This window comes from Mytilus californianus, unplaced genomic scaffold, assembly GCF_021869535.1.
Source record: "Mytilus californianus isolate M0D057914Y unplaced genomic scaffold, xbMytCali1.0.p SCAF_6, whole genome shotgun sequence".
Taxonomy (NCBI): Eukaryota; Metazoa; Mollusca; class Bivalvia; order Mytilida; family Mytilidae; genus Mytilus; species Mytilus californianus.
In genome coordinates this window covers 47,055,493-47,072,780 of record NW_026262712.1, presented here as the reverse complement: position 1 = coordinate 47,072,780, position 17,288 = coordinate 47,055,493, and the positions used below count along the sequence as shown (strand labels likewise).

Sequence of the window (17,288 nt, the reverse complement as noted above, 5' to 3'; positions counted from 1 at the left end):
TTGTTTATATTATTATACACCATGCCACAAAGAGGCAGAGGGTATTGTAAATTCAGAAATAATTGCAATTTCAGGAAAATCTGCATACAGATAAATATATCAGATTTGAGAATACGAGTTCTTATTGCGATTTTCACCAAGGCATTATTTGCATTAATAAAAACCTTGCAATAATTTCTGAATTTACAGTATATATTGCCAGTCAGTAATTGTTTGGGATGCTAACTCAAATACCGTATATAGGACAACAACCTTACCTGAATATATTGTCAAATATAATAAGTAAAAAAATCCACATTGATTTTGATGTCTCCTTATGTAATAGTAAAAGTTTAATGATTAATTTAGTATTGACATTAAAAGACCTTCGAACAAAAAGGGATGTTGAAATCCCCGAGCCCGAAGATATTATATAAAAAACTATGCCTGTAAACTTCAATGAAACAAAATCATATTAAATAGCCTAAATAGCATCCAGTTATGTAGGCTTGAGAGGCTCGATCAAAACGTGTATAGATGAGATATTTTTGCAAGGTTGATCATCATTCTTAAATTGAAATACAATGTATTATATGAAAACAAATACTTTTTTTTAGTCGTCCATCGTTCTCTTTTCACGTCTAAATGAAGCATAAACACCTTGAAAAAAACTTTTACTTCGCCTAGTTTTATAATCGCCTGACATAATCATAAGTGATCAGTTATGTAGTAAATTGCAAAAATTGGCAAACAAAAAACAAAAACATAAAACATTTTGCACTATTATTGAGTGATTTAAATGGAAATTCTACATTATAGCATTTTACAAGCTCTTGTCTTCGTGTACTATGTACATGGAATAATTTATGAAGTTGATTGGTTGTTGTTTGTTTTATGTCCAGTGGCAAATATTTCATGCATGTTCATGACGCGAACACATAAATTTTATAGTCTAAGTAAAGATCTTGCAATAGGAGGTCGACAGTGAGGTTGGACGTGAAACTTGGAATATCACTGGAAAATGAGGATATAATGAATAAGGACAGAAATTAGCCTTGCAACAGCTGGCCACATCCGAACTCCTCAATAATTGGTTCAAAAGTTTTTATTTGCAGAGAGCGTTGATCAATGAAATCTACTCTGAAGTCGGCCATCGTTATTTACGTGTAGTTTCAAATAGCATTTAAGGCATCTAATTTAGGTTAGACACTTTTAGCTGGCTTTAGTAACTGTGAAACTGTATTTTTTATTGTATTTGAGTTTTTGGTATGATATTCTATACTACCGTTCGCCTCATTGGTCTGGTGGGAGTGTGATCCTTTTGAGAGCAGGAGGTCGTTGGTTCGAATCCACACTGGGTCAAACAAAGAAGTTAAAATTGGTATTTGTTATTTCAACGCTAAACACGTGGCATTTAAGAGTAAGAGCACAGACTGGTCGGCTTGGAGATAGAAATGTGTCCGGGTAGGGTGACTTTTCTTCGTGTTAACTGTTAGCTTGTGAACTTGCACACTAAAAGTCTGGCTCAGCATGTCATCTTATACAACGCAGGATTAATATTCATATAAACATTTACGAGGCCCCTCCAGGGGGTGTCCAAGTTATCACATAATCACAAATTTTTTGCCCATATAATCACATAATCATTAATTATTTTTTTAAACAAGATAATCAAAAAATCAAAAATACAGTCCTAGATTATCAAATAATCAAATAATCATGAAATATTTGGTCTGGTAATCAAATAATCACTATAAAAACGGCCAAATAATCACATAATCAAAAACCCCATGAGGAGGCTCATTTACATGTTTTCGTCCTGAATATGCATTTAATTTGCCGCTGGACGTCATCTATTATCATTTATTTTACCGTTACTAAACAGTGAAATGTTTTTCTTCTACTACTTTATATTACACCTTTAATTTCCACCGATCGAAATTAAAAAAGGGCAGGGGATATTTTTCAACAAAACACTTCTGCCTGTTGGGATATGTACGGTGATTATTATTAAATTAACTCCGAATTTTCTAGTCATGGGGCGGTTTTGAGCTTATTATTCTGTAAAGGCATCTTTCTATTACAAAAGACTGTATATTGACTCTTAAGGTTTTGATTTGTCTGTGTCGTTGGGTTGCTGTCGCATTAATGTATACCTTTATCTCGTTTTATACAGAACCAAAGGATTGACTTGGGTATAGAAATATTCACCCGTGCTACAGGGGTGCGTATGTTTGGCTGTTCGAATGTATAAATACGCTGCTTTGTCCGGACGAAATAGAAATGTCGTATATCTATTGCCTGGTGTAGTGGGAGTTTCATGCTATCTATACGTTAAAGAACCATTTGAATAACTGAAGGGGAAATAGATCGTACAAGCAAGGATTACTATACAAATCCTTGGTACAAGTTATATGATTGAAATCTCTAAACAACAACTATTTATAAATCAAGTACCACAAACGTGGAATTTATTCCCTATTTATTAATATTAAAAAATCATTTATTAATATTAAAAAATGATTATTTAATATTACAAAATCATTTTTTAATATTAATAAATCGAATTTTTAATATTAAAAAATACTGTCATTTTTTAATATTAATAAATGAATATTTAATATTAAAAAATCATTTATTAATATTAAAAAATCATTTTTTAATATTAAAATTCAGTTTGATTTTTTAATATTAATAAATGAATTTGTAATATTAAATAATACGCTGATTTTTTAATATTAAAAAATCATTAATTAATATTAAAAAATCATTAATTAATATTAAAAAATCAACATCAATGTAACGTTAGCGTTTAACATAAGGCAAATCAATCATTATCTGTCAAACGCTTTAATGATGATTATTGGACAAGTCGGTCCGGAGAAATTTTGGACCGACTTTGTTAAGTTAACTCGTACCATCTTATATCGACCCTGACAAGTATTTAAGGAAAGTTTGAACTATATATTTAATGATTATAAACCATTAAATAGTAAAATTTTAACTAAATTTTCTTTTAATAGTTGCTGAATTTGCCAAAATAATTTCAAATCCTACGGAGTTTAAGCTATGAAGACAGATTAAAAATACTTAAACTACATTCTCTTACTCACAGAAGGCGAAGAGGTGATATGATACAAGCTTTAAAAATTTTAAAAGGAAACGAAGATATATCTTATGAACGATTTTTTACTGTCATCAGTACAAAGTTAAGTTATCGTGAGAACACAAATAGTTTTTATTGTGTGAAATATTGCACCAAATCATGCAGGATTGATGATTGTATCAGTTTTGAAAGTCTACCAAAATATGGTGGGCTAAAAAGGATAGGATCCTTCCATATGAGCCCCACAACGATCTTACGATCTTACAGGTTAGCGTATTAAGGACAAAACAAATTAGCATTGACCGATACTTGGCAAACATATAGACTAAGCAACTGTTTCGTAAGGCAAGCCGTTGTGGAATTCATTGTACCATTAATTGTTAATTTTTCACTCTTCTGGCGACAGCCACGTGGTTAAATATTCTGCATTGCTCCTATCAAACCTTGAAAAGATCTATTCATATAAGTATTTAAGTTCAGGTAAAAATCTAAACATAGTGTCACATTCATGATATTCATATTTACAACTGACTAAATTCTCTATTTATTTATTTACTTGGGCCGACTTAGGCGATGTATAGGTATCTCTTTATTAGTCAAATAAGACACGGAATTTCAATCCTTCCATTTTTTACATTCAAATATTTGTAATACGATTTCCCTAACCTGGAGTCTGGACTAAGCAAACACACAAACTATTAGTCTCATGCATACAGTTACCTTGTTATTTCTATCCAAATAATTGACGTGTCTAGGTTATACTAGTAGTACAGTGACATGATATTTCTTCATTGCAATATAAAGAATAAAGAGATGCTATGTGGTAATCTATGATCTATTATAATCTAATTGTTGAATGTCCTATAGTTACAGCAGGTGCTTATTGAATGCACTATAGTCAAATTAGGTATTTTTAGTATTTGCTTAATTTCCCATTCCCAATATATTTTTTTTCTCATCTTTTCTTGCTGGGAAAACTAAGAGATTCTACATTTGGGCAATGGTACTAAAAGATCGTAATTTGGCTTCTAAATTTGCATATAGCATTTAAAACCCTAGAATCGTATGTGTGTGTCAGCAAAGGTTAATGGGGCGCCGGAATCTTTTAAATGTTGCTACAATAATTCGATCAATGTGAAACCAAGTGGATATTGTAATAGTTTGAGATACACACCGTTATCATCTTTATAACTTACAGTCATACAAATAAAACTGATAAAAAAGAGTTTTATATGGTTTGTTTATATTATGGTGTAACACCACTGTTCAAGGTTATATATATATATGTGTGTGTGTGTGTGTGTGTGTGTGTGTCTGTGTCAGCCGGCCAACTCGGGAGCCTGAAGTGCAATATCTAGGCATTACAATGTCTTCAGATCTCAAATAAACAAACATATACAACAATCAGCAGCAAAAGCAAATTAATCTTTATCATTCGTCAGACGAAATCTAAAAATTAGTTCAAAATTAGTAGAGGAAAGAGCAACCAATAGTTCGACCAAAACTTGAATACTGCTGTACAGTTTCGGATCCACACACTTCAGAACATATATACAGACTTGAAGAAGTGCATAAAAGAGCTACACGATATACATGCAACAGATTTTACAACACCAGCAGTGTATCTGAAATACTTCAAAACCTAAACTGGCAAACCCTACAAGAGCGAAGGCTAAAAACCAGACTTCAAATGTTCCACAAAGTAATAAATAATGACACTGCAATAATATCTCAGGATGTTCTCATAAGAAAACCCAGTCCAAAACAAGATCTACCCATCAACAAACATATAGACAACTCCAATGCAACAAAGACAGTTTAAAATTCTCATTCTTCAGCCACACAATCGAAGATTGGAATAAACTACCACCTGAAATTTCAAACAAAACTTCTATAGACAATTCAAGGATGCACTTACCCATGTTTACTCATTAAAACATTTTCTCACTTAAACTAAATGTGCTGAAAATATTGTTTATATCTTAATAAAAAAAAAATATATATAAAAATGTAAAAATTAAAAAGTTCAATAAAAAATGTAAAAAGTTTAATGAATAAAAGAACAATTGAAAGTAACTTTAAAAAGCAACCGGAAAGTAATCTTCAAAATGTTGATGGTTTTCTGTACCTAAAGAAGAAGAGAAAGAGTTGTCGTTGGTTCATGTCTGTCTATTTTTTTTTTAAATATGTCAACAATTTTCTCAGTCACGATTATGCATATGTTTCATAGTTTTCCCACTTAATATACTCTCTGAAAAATGATTAAAATAATACATTTTGTTATTCAAAATAGATGCCAATTTAAGTTATAAAATATAGTTTTATTCCGTAAAACTACTAGTATATATTCATATACATGCACATGAACATTTTTTAACAAAAAGAATTAACCATAATTTTTAATGACATTTTTTTTGTAAATGTCATTTTCATATTTACTCTACGTAGGGCTTCACATCATTTGATTTCGAGGTGAACCAATTTCGATAATGCTCTAGACACATGTCGCCAGTGTGTCTGAAATCAAAGGAAGCTCCATGCTACAGGTGTGAAAACCTTCTTTTTTAAAACATGAATGGAATAAACAAAAAATCAGTGGCATTTTGGTTGGGGGTACCTGCCATAATACCCAAAAAATATAAATATACAATATTTGTGCTTATGAAATTCATTGTTCGCAATGTCTTCATCTGCACTTAACCAGCTCCGTAATCTCGCAAGAGAAGTCCGTTCAACTCTACAAGAAGATGAAGAAGACCAGTTTGCACCAGCAGCTTCAAATCTTGTTCAGACAACAGCCAGGTTATTCAGAAGGAGAACTAATGGTGAGTTCAAATTTTATATCTTATATTTTTAGTTTCTTAACATGCCCCTTTATTTTGTTCCCATTTATTTCAATTTCAAAAACATCCGATGAAATCAGCTTTTAAAATTTTCCTTTAGTTTAACTGTTGAATTCCTTTCTTTAAGTATAGATAGGTAGGCATATAGAAGATAAGATAAGTAACCTTATAACAATATTTAATAATATGAGTTGTAGGTTATGGAAATAATGTAAATTAAATATTTCGATTAAAAATAATAAATAGACTTATTGATGTATATATCCGAAGGTAAACTAAAAAGGTATCAGCGTGTTAGGTCCCGCTTCATATAAGTACGCATATTCTCATTCTGGGATAAATATACTCAAAACCAGATGTCATGTAGTACATTGTTAAGGAGATAGATGTGCTTTTGTTTACGGACCAACTGCTGCTTCTGCTGATCCGGCCAACTAAGACTTTGTTTCCTGTTTATACCAGGTTTTTTTCAGATGAAAAATCAGGCTTTATGCCAGTATAAACATGCAAACAAAGGACAAAGATCATAAGCCATTTTTTTAATCCTCTTCTAAATCACTTTACACCTAATTACTTTTTATCACCTGTCAATAGCTGTCATAAAACCATTAAGCATAATCACCAATTAGCCAAGAATTCAAAATTTTTAAAATTATTACAATATAATTATTATTAGTTTCACAGTTTGATCATTTTTAAGTATAAATAACAAGAACAAAACTCAAGAAATTTATTTTGGCTACAATATATAGACAATTTTGAGAGATAAACACTTCCAGAGACAAAACTAATAGAGACACACTTTATAACCATATATAATTACACGAGGTACGAAACGTCTCAGTTACAAATCAACCTAGTTACGAATCGACCAGGTACGAAACGACTTGCATTCGCAGATATACTAGTCAACAAAAGAAACGATACACAAGTTTGAACTGAAATTTATCATAAAATATAATAAATAGGAAAAACTGTTGAATTATCCAATGAAATCATTCATTTACAAAGCAATTTTATACAATACAATGCAATACAATGTATTACAATACAATATAATACAATAATAGAACATATTAGATTTCAATTATAAATTTATTTAAAAACCACTAAAGGAATTTAAAGGAATTGACTAATTGGAAAGTAACAAAATACTGAGTTATTGAACACAGGGGTTAAAATAATTTTGCGGAAAATGATGATAAATGTGGCACTTAATTTCGAAAATGAGAATTAAGCATTCAAATATCTGCAAAGGCATTCCAAATTTAAAGCAGACCATGTTTAAGTTTAAAAGTTCAAAGTTCTAACATCGATTTTTGAATTTTGGGGTGAAAATGCGATTTTTGAAATAACGAAAATATGGGCAAAAGAACTTATTTATCACTGAAATTTTCAAACTTTCGTATTTAAACTTTAAACAGAATAATTGCTAAAACAAAATGGTTATATGGTACCGAAACATTAGTCATAAGTTCACAATTCTGTAAGAAACTGCACATTTTCATTGTCAGGGGCTAACCATTTTAAACGTATCAAACCTTTTGTCTGGCAAATTTCCTATGTATTTAAACAAAGGATTTTACATTAGGATCTTCCTTATTAATTCAATGGAAATAAAATTATAAAAAACGTATCTATTCATTTTGGGGCCTGTGATAGTAAGAGATAAATTTGTCCTAGTAAAATATGTCCAGGAGGATACATATTACTAGTATATTTAGTCCATGGATACAAAATTTTACTAGTATATTTAGTCCCATGTTCATGATGTTGGTAATTCATGTCCCCAGACAAATTCTCCTAAGAATTCTGTCCATGTCATTCATATTTCTAGGTAAAAACGTCCATGCCCATTTTATTTTTAAAGGAAAAATCCAATGAATCAAATCATTTAAATAATGGAAATTGAAATGGTATGTTTTATTATTGTGTATTTATTTATATATGTCTCCAAAAAAAATCATAGGAAATCGTGTGCCTGTCCTTTATTTCAAAAGGAAAATTTTAATGAAAAAAATTATTTACATGTACATGTAAGCAATAGAAATTCATTTCTAATACGACCGCAAAAAATTATGCGGTCGTATATTGGTATCACGGCGTCGTCGGCGTAAGCTTCGACCGAAGACATTTAGTTTCCGGACAATAAATTTTGTATAAGTAAATATAAATCTCTGTAATTTAGTGAATTGCTCAAAAGCCACAAAAAAAAGGGGGGGGGGGGGGGGGGGGGGGGGGGGGGGGGGGGGGGTACAAAAATAAATTTTGTTTGTTTGAAGTATTCTAAGATTAAATCAAACTGAATAGAAATTCTACATAAATCGTTGTATACAATCCCATTTGATGTTTTTCCTTTGACCAAATCGACAGTGAACAAAACTAACCTTTTCTATCAGAAGACATACGTGTACCCACATATCGCACAGCCGTACATTAATAGACTACTAACAAATGTATTCTCCTCATCCTTAACATAGTTTTGCATATAGTATAGTTTTGTAAAATGTTATTTATCTATGTTTTATGTATCCATATTTCAATTCGGAATACACACAATATTCACAATAATTTTTTTTCATAGCAGACTAGCTCCATTTCTGTAAGTGTAACAAAGAACTAAACATTTTCGGTACTCGGTTTCATACATGGAAAGCATAATAATCATCATGACATAAATAAACAAAAGATTGTTATATGTTGAAACTCTAATAGTTATTGAAATTGAGGGGGAGGGGGATTGAAATTTTGAGTCTTTAGAAAGGGGTCTTGAATAAATTTTTCCTTCTTTCAGGTGGGGACTAGAATAAAGAAGAGGCATTACACAAGAGTGCACAGACTCAATTTTTTTCCTTGTTCTTTTTAGCCACTGATTTTATGTTGATAATTCTAAATATAAAGCTTTACCTCAAGTATCATATAATCTGAGAATGACCCACGAAAATGAGTACAAGATCTAATGAACAAAACTGAAAATACATGTACACCTTACAATCATTCCTAAACATGCTTTAAAAAAAGTTGGCCGATTGCAAATTATACTATCCAAGAAACAAACTAAACCAGGAAAACTTAACATTAATAAATGAACCATGAAAATGAGGCCACAGTTTGATGAACCCTGCCAGCTAGACATGGACACCTTACAATCATTAAATTTAATTGTCCTATTGCATACAGTAATCTTTAAAACAAACTTGATAAGGACAATTTAAGATTGACCAATGAACCATGAAAATGAGGTCAGTCAGATGAAAAATTTCCATACAGACATATACACCTTACAATCATTCAATTCACCAAATATACTGTAAATTCAGAAATTATTGTGTGCATTTATCATTGCGATTTTTGTAAAATGGACAAATATACAAGATTAATTATTGCGACCTCAAGAAAATCTGCATACAGTTATATGTATAAGATATAAGAATGCGAGTTCTTATTATTGCAATACTCACTCAGTCGCTGATATGTGGACTTTACAATGAATTAGTGAACAAGCTTGACAAGTGAAAACTGTCTTAGGGGTATGAGGACCTTGTGAGGTAGGCACATACAAAGTATGAAGGATCCCCGTCCCTAAATTGTAGTTCTACCTAAAGGCCAGATGACACCCGCAAGGCAACACTTATTTCATGAAAGAATTATCCATGGTAGACTTGACCACTAAAATTTAACTTTGATCAATGAAATGAGGCTTCTTTTCATCAATCTCCACAAATGTATAATTTAAGGAAATCAATCAATCAAGCATGTAGGATATTTGTGTACGATATTTTGCTCAGCATAAACTCACTTTCAATAAATCAAATATTCCATTTTGCATGAAGATTTCCAGTTTTACACAAAAAATGAAAGTCATAGGGGTTGATTTTTCTTTTATTCTTAATTTTCCTTTTTTTGATGATGCTGTTCCTTTGGCACTGTCTTGTCTGCTTATGGTGTTTCTATATATAGCTATGCCAGTGTCTTGAGCGTTATCTACATTGTAAATGATTTATTAAGGGGTTTTATTTATACCACAAATTATTTGAAAACTTTACCTTTATAGCAGACTATACATACAGAATGTGTTTTTCTCATTGTTAAAGGCCTTACAGTTGCCAACAACTGCTTAAATCCACTTCACTTGAGCTTTGATAAATAGTTGTTTTATTGGCAATCATACCACATTCCCTCATTTTTATATACAGCAAATTGATAAAATTGATCAATGTTGAAGCAACTTATCATAGTAGACACTTTTTTCATATAAAAAATCTTTTATTTTCAGATCACAAATAATATTCAACCAATTTTACACAAATTGTAACACTTGATAACACACCACTTGTGAATGTCAATACCTTACTGTACATGAACAACAGAATTGAAGGCTAACAATAACAAATATATTATAAACTGATTTACTTTTTAAAAGAAAAAAGTTCCTTTGGTGAACCATTGTCATATGCATTGTTCTACAAAATGTACAATGTTTTTTTATGAATATGAACATCATAAGACAGTAAACTTAAAAACATGAAAACATCATTTTCAAAATCCTACATTAAGGTAGCACTACAGTCTAACAATGATTTTTTGAAGATATTTTTTTTATCACATAATTTTGAAGTAAGTATTATTCTGCACAGTTTGAAAAAATCCCAAAGTCATTTTCATATCACAACAGGGAGTAAATTGATAATGAACTTATGTAAATAAAAGCACATGTAATTAATCTAAATATATAGGCAATTGGGAGGGTCTAATATGTCAATCATCTGTTGATACCAGTGTCCAGCTGTTAATCCCTGACCACAAGATAAATATCTCATTGCATTGCAACAAAACTAATTTATAAAACATGGAAGTTTAGAACAGAGAAAAAGAAAAAGATATGAATAGGAAAAAATTTAAAGGGAAAAAATCTACCAAAATGAAAAAAAAAAACTATGGAAAAGAGTGTGAAAGTATCTTTGAAAGCCTCTGACTGCCTGTATAAATTTCTCGTCTTTGGTCTTCTACATTTAAAAATTTTTTTTAGGCATTATAACTAATTTTAAGTTTATGTGAAATTTTTTAATTCCATGAAACTCATAAATCATGTTGGACAGTCTATTTTCAAGAAGGGGATGGTCTTGATCTTTTTATGGACATGTCTTTTAATGCACAATTTTTAATATTTTAGCTAATTTCAGTCATCATGGTCATATTATATTTCTTTTTAAAATTCAAATGAAAATTATTCTTTATAGTGAGAATAATGATGTTAAATATTAATTATGATGCAGCTGGCCAATCCTGTTATTCTCTTATCTTAGACTGTCTGGACAGAGGCGGAGCTTTGTCTTTATTTAATTACTACATCACAGATGTTGGTCAAATCTGTGACGTCAAACTCCCGCCAAATGTCAAGTTAGTGTTATACAGTGCACACAAAATGCAAATTTTACAGCATTAGAGCATCAAAGACACAATGTGTGTGGTTCTATTGATAAAGTAATGGTGTCAGAACACTCCTGGGGTGTTCCCAGTGGAATTTTTGTATTTATGTGGCATTTATAGGGGTTCTTAAGAGGAAATTCAGTTTTAAGGTCATTTCTCAGAACAATTTTTCTTGAGAATTGTAAGGAAAAAATGAAAATAGAAACTTTATGGGTACCCCCTTTGGCTTGACTTTGATATATGTGATTGAAGGGAGTATTTTCTACAATACCGTGTCCCAGTTTTTGGATAATTTGTTTCTAAATGAATTTATAGGTCTCCAAAGATGAAAGGTGAAATGAGGTTTGGCATCCAGCAGTAAAAATAATATATCTTATTACTGGAGGCATATATCAAAAATCTGAGACACGGTTTTGTAGATTGTGAATGGTTGATTAAAGGGATGAAAACAAATTTTTACTACCATTTGACCTGAATGTGCCATTTTCATCCAAGTTGGAAGACCACTTTTTTGGCAATTAATGAGCTATATTTTGAGATTAATCATATACCAAAAATAAATTTATCTACAGATTAAGAAAGAGTTATATTTCAGCTTTAAAATGAGTTAAAGATTTTAAAAATCCATTGAGTAGTTTTGGAGAAATTAATCTTTAAAAACTGTTGGTTGGAGTCAGAAAATTCTGACTGTAGTGAATGATTGTGTATCAAAAGCTTATGTATAAAATTCTCAAGGTACACAATTTTGAACTGAAAATGATTTACTTCAAGTGCACAGCTAAATGTGATTTAAATCCAAGATTAAACTCGGAAAAATCTCACCTAGCTCATACGGCTAGCCAAAGGTATTTGCAATGTATATATATATATATAAATGTATATACAATGTATGTTTAACATCTATTCATTTTAATATAGAAATGATGATCTGGTTTTAAGTTATACCAAATATGTGTTTGTAAGATTTTTATCTGCACACTGAAGTTCCTTTATTTTGGATGTGCACTTTTGCAATGCTTTTCAATAATCTAAAGTAATGTTGCAAAAATTCCTGAGAAAATTACACAATTAATTTCAGTTATTTATATTAATAGCATTACGAAGTATATATATATATATGTACAGCATCAGATACTCATGATTATCATTTGTACATAAATTATGTAAGAAAAAAAAAAGAAAAACAATTTTACTATCATAACTTGTACACTAATTATATTAGATGCATGACTAGAGACTTAATTTTTCATGTGGAGATGCAGAAACAGACATATATTTTAATATTGGCAGACAGTTCTAACATCTACACTTAAATACCAACAATTGCAACATCAACATCAAAATATCAACTACAAAAATCCTGATTATTGCTAGTATTCATGTGTAGGGTGAATATCCAAATGATGTCAATAAACTTAAACACTTTACAAACTTCTCTTTACGCAGAACACATCTCTCAAGCTCAGAATCTAAATTTGTCTTTTGCTCTGCTGTTAGTTGCACCTGTTGTTGGTTAGAGTTCCCTAAAATCTCAACTTCTAAATCGCCTAGAGAAATACCAAATTGAGCTAATCCATTTTCTAGTCTCTCTTCTAAACTGAAACTTCTCTCAAATACTTCAGATGGTGCTGTATGTAAGGACCCCATATTGTTCAACATACCGCTAACCCAAAGCTATCGTGGTGTTTTCTGATGAGCTGTCCTTAAAGACTAAAAGGATGGGCATTCCATCCTCTCTGGAACTTGTCAAGTTCGTCCTTTAAGATAGGGATATAAACATATTGTAGTGCCCATATCTGTATGTTGTTACTTGGATCCAGCTGTACATCTAAGGAATCTTCCATGTCATAAAACTCTTTTCTAAAAACCGAAGTCACCTCCTTATGCATATCTCGCCAAACTCTTTCAATCCTTTGATTATGGACTGAACGACCAGTAATATGGCTACTTCTTCCTCTTATTAGGTTCATAAATAGAGCTACCTTTGTGTTCTCTGTGCCATGGTCAGACCGTACTCTTGATGGAACACCAAGTGTAGTACAAGCTTTAACAAACAAGAACCGATGATGCTGTGTTATTTGTACCACAGTGGAGAAAGGTAATATACCTGCTGTATCCATCAATACATCCATGGGTCACAAATCCCCATCTGTAAACAATAAAGTAAGAGAAAATAAGACAATCTTCATGTATGTTCATGATGTATTATATATGATTTAACTAACAAAAACATTTCTTTCTGCATAAAGCGTATGATTATCTGCATGTAATTGAATGTACATCATACATTTGCACATGAGTGCACACACTGAAATGTTAGTGGGTATTATCACAATTTCAATAAAAAAAAACCACATGTATGTTTAATATAGTACAATGTATTTGTATATAAATGATTGAGGCCATTATTTTTTGTCCTTTATTGTATACTATGTGGTTTGAGCTTTTTCTTATCATTTCATCTAAGAGTAAGACACAGTTAAAGACTGTTAACTGTATTTGATTCGGACAACTTATGCAAATCAAATTGTCTTTTTAAGTAGTAGAAAACAAATATGTGACCCATGGGACAAAGATGATGCCCCGCTTGCATATATCATGTATATCTAAAGTTATAAACGGACATAATTTTAGAACAGTGAAAGAGACACTATCAAATTGTGCACTTGATCTGAGATTTGTTGTAATAAGTATTGTGTGTAAGTTTCATAACATTAAATTTGGATCAAGCAAACTAAGTTCAGGAACAGAAACAAAAATTTCTACAATTTTTCAATTTGTTAAGGGGCATAACTCTAGAACAGTAAAAGTGAAGTCACTAAAATTCAAACTAGATCTGTGCTTGTTGGTATAAATAAGCATTGGGTATAAGTTTCATAACATTTGGTTGATGCAAACTAAAGTCAGAGAATGGAAACTATGGAAACCAATTTTGGAACATATGTAAGGATAAGTGTAAAACTTCAGGCCCCTTTCTGCTACTGTGGGTGCATAACTAATAATCTAATAACAAACAAAGGAACATCCAGAAAATGAAACAGTTCCCCATGGCCATCAAAAATAGCCCTTAAAACCAAAAGTGTTTATGTGATTGTATACCTATTGAGTTTCATATGACCATCCATATGCCAGAGGGTATTTGGTGTAGCTACACTATAAACTCTTCTATGCACTGCAGCTGACCATCTTTCGCTAGTTCCATCAGGATCAACTCTTCTTAAACTAGCCCTAACTCGCTGCCGTTGTATAACTTGGCCATCTGCTCTGAGGTAACCTTGTATCATCTGCAATTTACATTTGTATTTCGATAATTTATCATATTATATTAAAATTTAGGAAAATTACAACTTGATCATGAAGAATTTTAATCCTGATCTAGCATAGTAAGTTAAAGTAATAGACACAGACTAGAATAAGAATGACAGAATACCTGCTACCACATATACATGTAAATGCAAAAATAATTATATAAATCAGCATTAATATTTAGGTCAAATGCTCTAATATCAATTCAGATGATCAATAACTATATGTGCAGCAACTTTACTAGCTGACCATTTTGAATTATCCTTTTTCATGTTTTGCTATTCTAGTTTTCAAGATACATGTACATTTGTAGTTCACCAAAAATCAAAAGGAAATAAGTTCAATGCAAAGGAAAACAAATCAAGGGCAAAAACTGAGAATATTGATCTCATTGATTGTATATAATATATATATATATATAGTTTGTGAGATATATTACAGTAACATGCATACACCTGCAAGTACATGTACAAATGAAGCAACTAATCGTACACAATTTTGATATGCATGTAAAGTCATGTATACATATTCAGTTTGTTACAGATGTTGCACTGAATGTAAACTTTATTCTAGTAGATATGTTAAATAATAACAGGGTACACACAGTTATCTATAGTATACTATATAATTATAGCCTTTGTGTGTAGACTATACAAGAATATATTGACATGAAAGAAGTATATTGACTTCTTTGGCTCGATAAATCCTGTAATGACCTCATACAAAGGCTATTATTTTTTTCTGTCCACATTTGTATTAAAATAGTCACAGGCTCAGCATTAAATTTTCTTTTTTTATTTATCTAATTTTGTTGAAATTTTATAGATATCATATTGTCACTTTGGAGAATCTGTTTTCCATGGACAGTCCATGCTCCTTGAGTTTTGAGTAAATTACTTTCCTACAGCACCCAAAATTGTCTGCCATTTGTGCTCCTGTAAAATTGGACTGGTACATGAACTCCAACTCTTCTCTGGAAATACTAATTTTAGGGCGTCCTGGATTACCTTGAATGAAAATAATTTTATACATGTTTAAGTTATCAAATTAAAGTGTCAGAAAATTGTACATATTATAGAGGCCACTGCATCTAGTGTGTAACGCGAGGGTACCCAAATTGCACCTATTTTGACAGTGTTTTTAACCTACGTTTATTTATGCTTCAAACCAAAGTTTTCATTCTGTGTTTATTTTGTAGATGTATCATTATTTACTATATTGTTTCACCAATTTAATTTTGAATCCATATGGAATCATAGAAAAATTGGTCTGAACTGACCTCCAAACCATCAACGATTCTGTATTAATGATGAGTACCCAAATTGCATCCATGCTTAAATTCGCATCGTCAAAAGTAGAATAACAGAGCTTTTGTTTAATTTCTTCAAATATTTTGAACAATTGGGTATTAATCCATGCTTACTCTTCATTTATAAAAGTGGATACTTGTAACATATTGTATTTGCTAATTCTAAAAAGATGACGTTTTGATGACATTGCAAGGCGACGTTTCCGAACATTTTGCTTTTTCAGTAAACACTTCATCTGTTGATAAATACTGTGAATGTTTTGTGTATATCTAAATATTTTTACCTATGTTCATGATGTTGAAAGACATGCATAGTATCAAATCATAAAAATACAAATTGTTTAGTCTCTAGGAAACCGTAAGATTTCCGCTGCTATTTTGCTAAATAGGTGCAATTTGGGTACCGTGACGTTAGGTAAAAGTAATATCTTTGTTTAGCTTGCTTGCTAGCTGAACCGTGAAGTCATTATTAGGTTAGGTAAACTACCCTCCTTTAAGAGTAGACTAGTCTGTCAGGTGTCCAATCAAAGGAGGGTAGCATACATGTACCTTATCTAACAATGACTTCACGGTTCACATGTACACAATTTTGATATACATGTATACATATTCAGTTTGTTACAGATGTTGCACTGTATGTAAACTTTAGCAATGAGTCATTGACCAATTTTGTTCATTATTCTGATTGATTTTTGTCCCAAAAAAGGTAAATTTAGAACAATATAACTATACAGGTAAATGAATTTGAGGAACATCTTCTAAGATCTACAGACACAAATTTCTAAACTGCCAAGCCATAACAAGAATAATGCCAGAAAATAGGTGCCTACTCGTATCTTTTATTGTCCTGGTGTGATTTTTTTTAATCAGATAGACATGTATATTATGGACTTCAACTCACTTTTTTAAGTTTGAGAACAACTTTCAGAGTGAGGGACTATCCCCCAGACAAGGGGTCATTTTACTGTGATATAAAAGAAATAAATAGGGAATGTCAGCTAGAACATGCCTAGTCCAAATAATTATGACGTCTTGGAAGGCTATTTTAAATTTTTGCTTTGACGACTTCCTGTGACAATGTAAGGCTCCTGTGACAATGTAAGGCGTCAAAGAAAAAAATATAATAGCCTGTCGTAATTATTTGGAATATAACATGCCCCGAAATCACAAAGATAAAACAATTCAAATGAGAAAACTAATGGGCTAATAATTTTAATATACAAAAAAATGAACAGAATCTAATATGCAACAAAGAACAACTATATTCCGTTTCAAATAAATTCAAAGAATTAAACAAAACTTGCATAGTTTATAT

General features: G+C 31.2%; 1 long non-coding RNA gene across 1 annotated transcript; it reads right to left on the bottom strand.

The window, feature by feature from the left end:
* Nucleotides 1–12,529: 12,529 nt before the first annotated feature.
* On the bottom strand, nt 12,530–14,639 carry LOC127705553 (uncharacterized). The gene is made up of 2 exons (XR_007983904.1): nt 14,458–14,639; nt 12,530–13,507 (listed from the first exon to the last, which is right to left on the bottom strand). It is a non-coding gene; the product is annotated as an uncharacterized LOC127705553 (long non-coding RNA).
* Nucleotides 14,640–17,288: the final 2,649 nt, after the last annotated feature.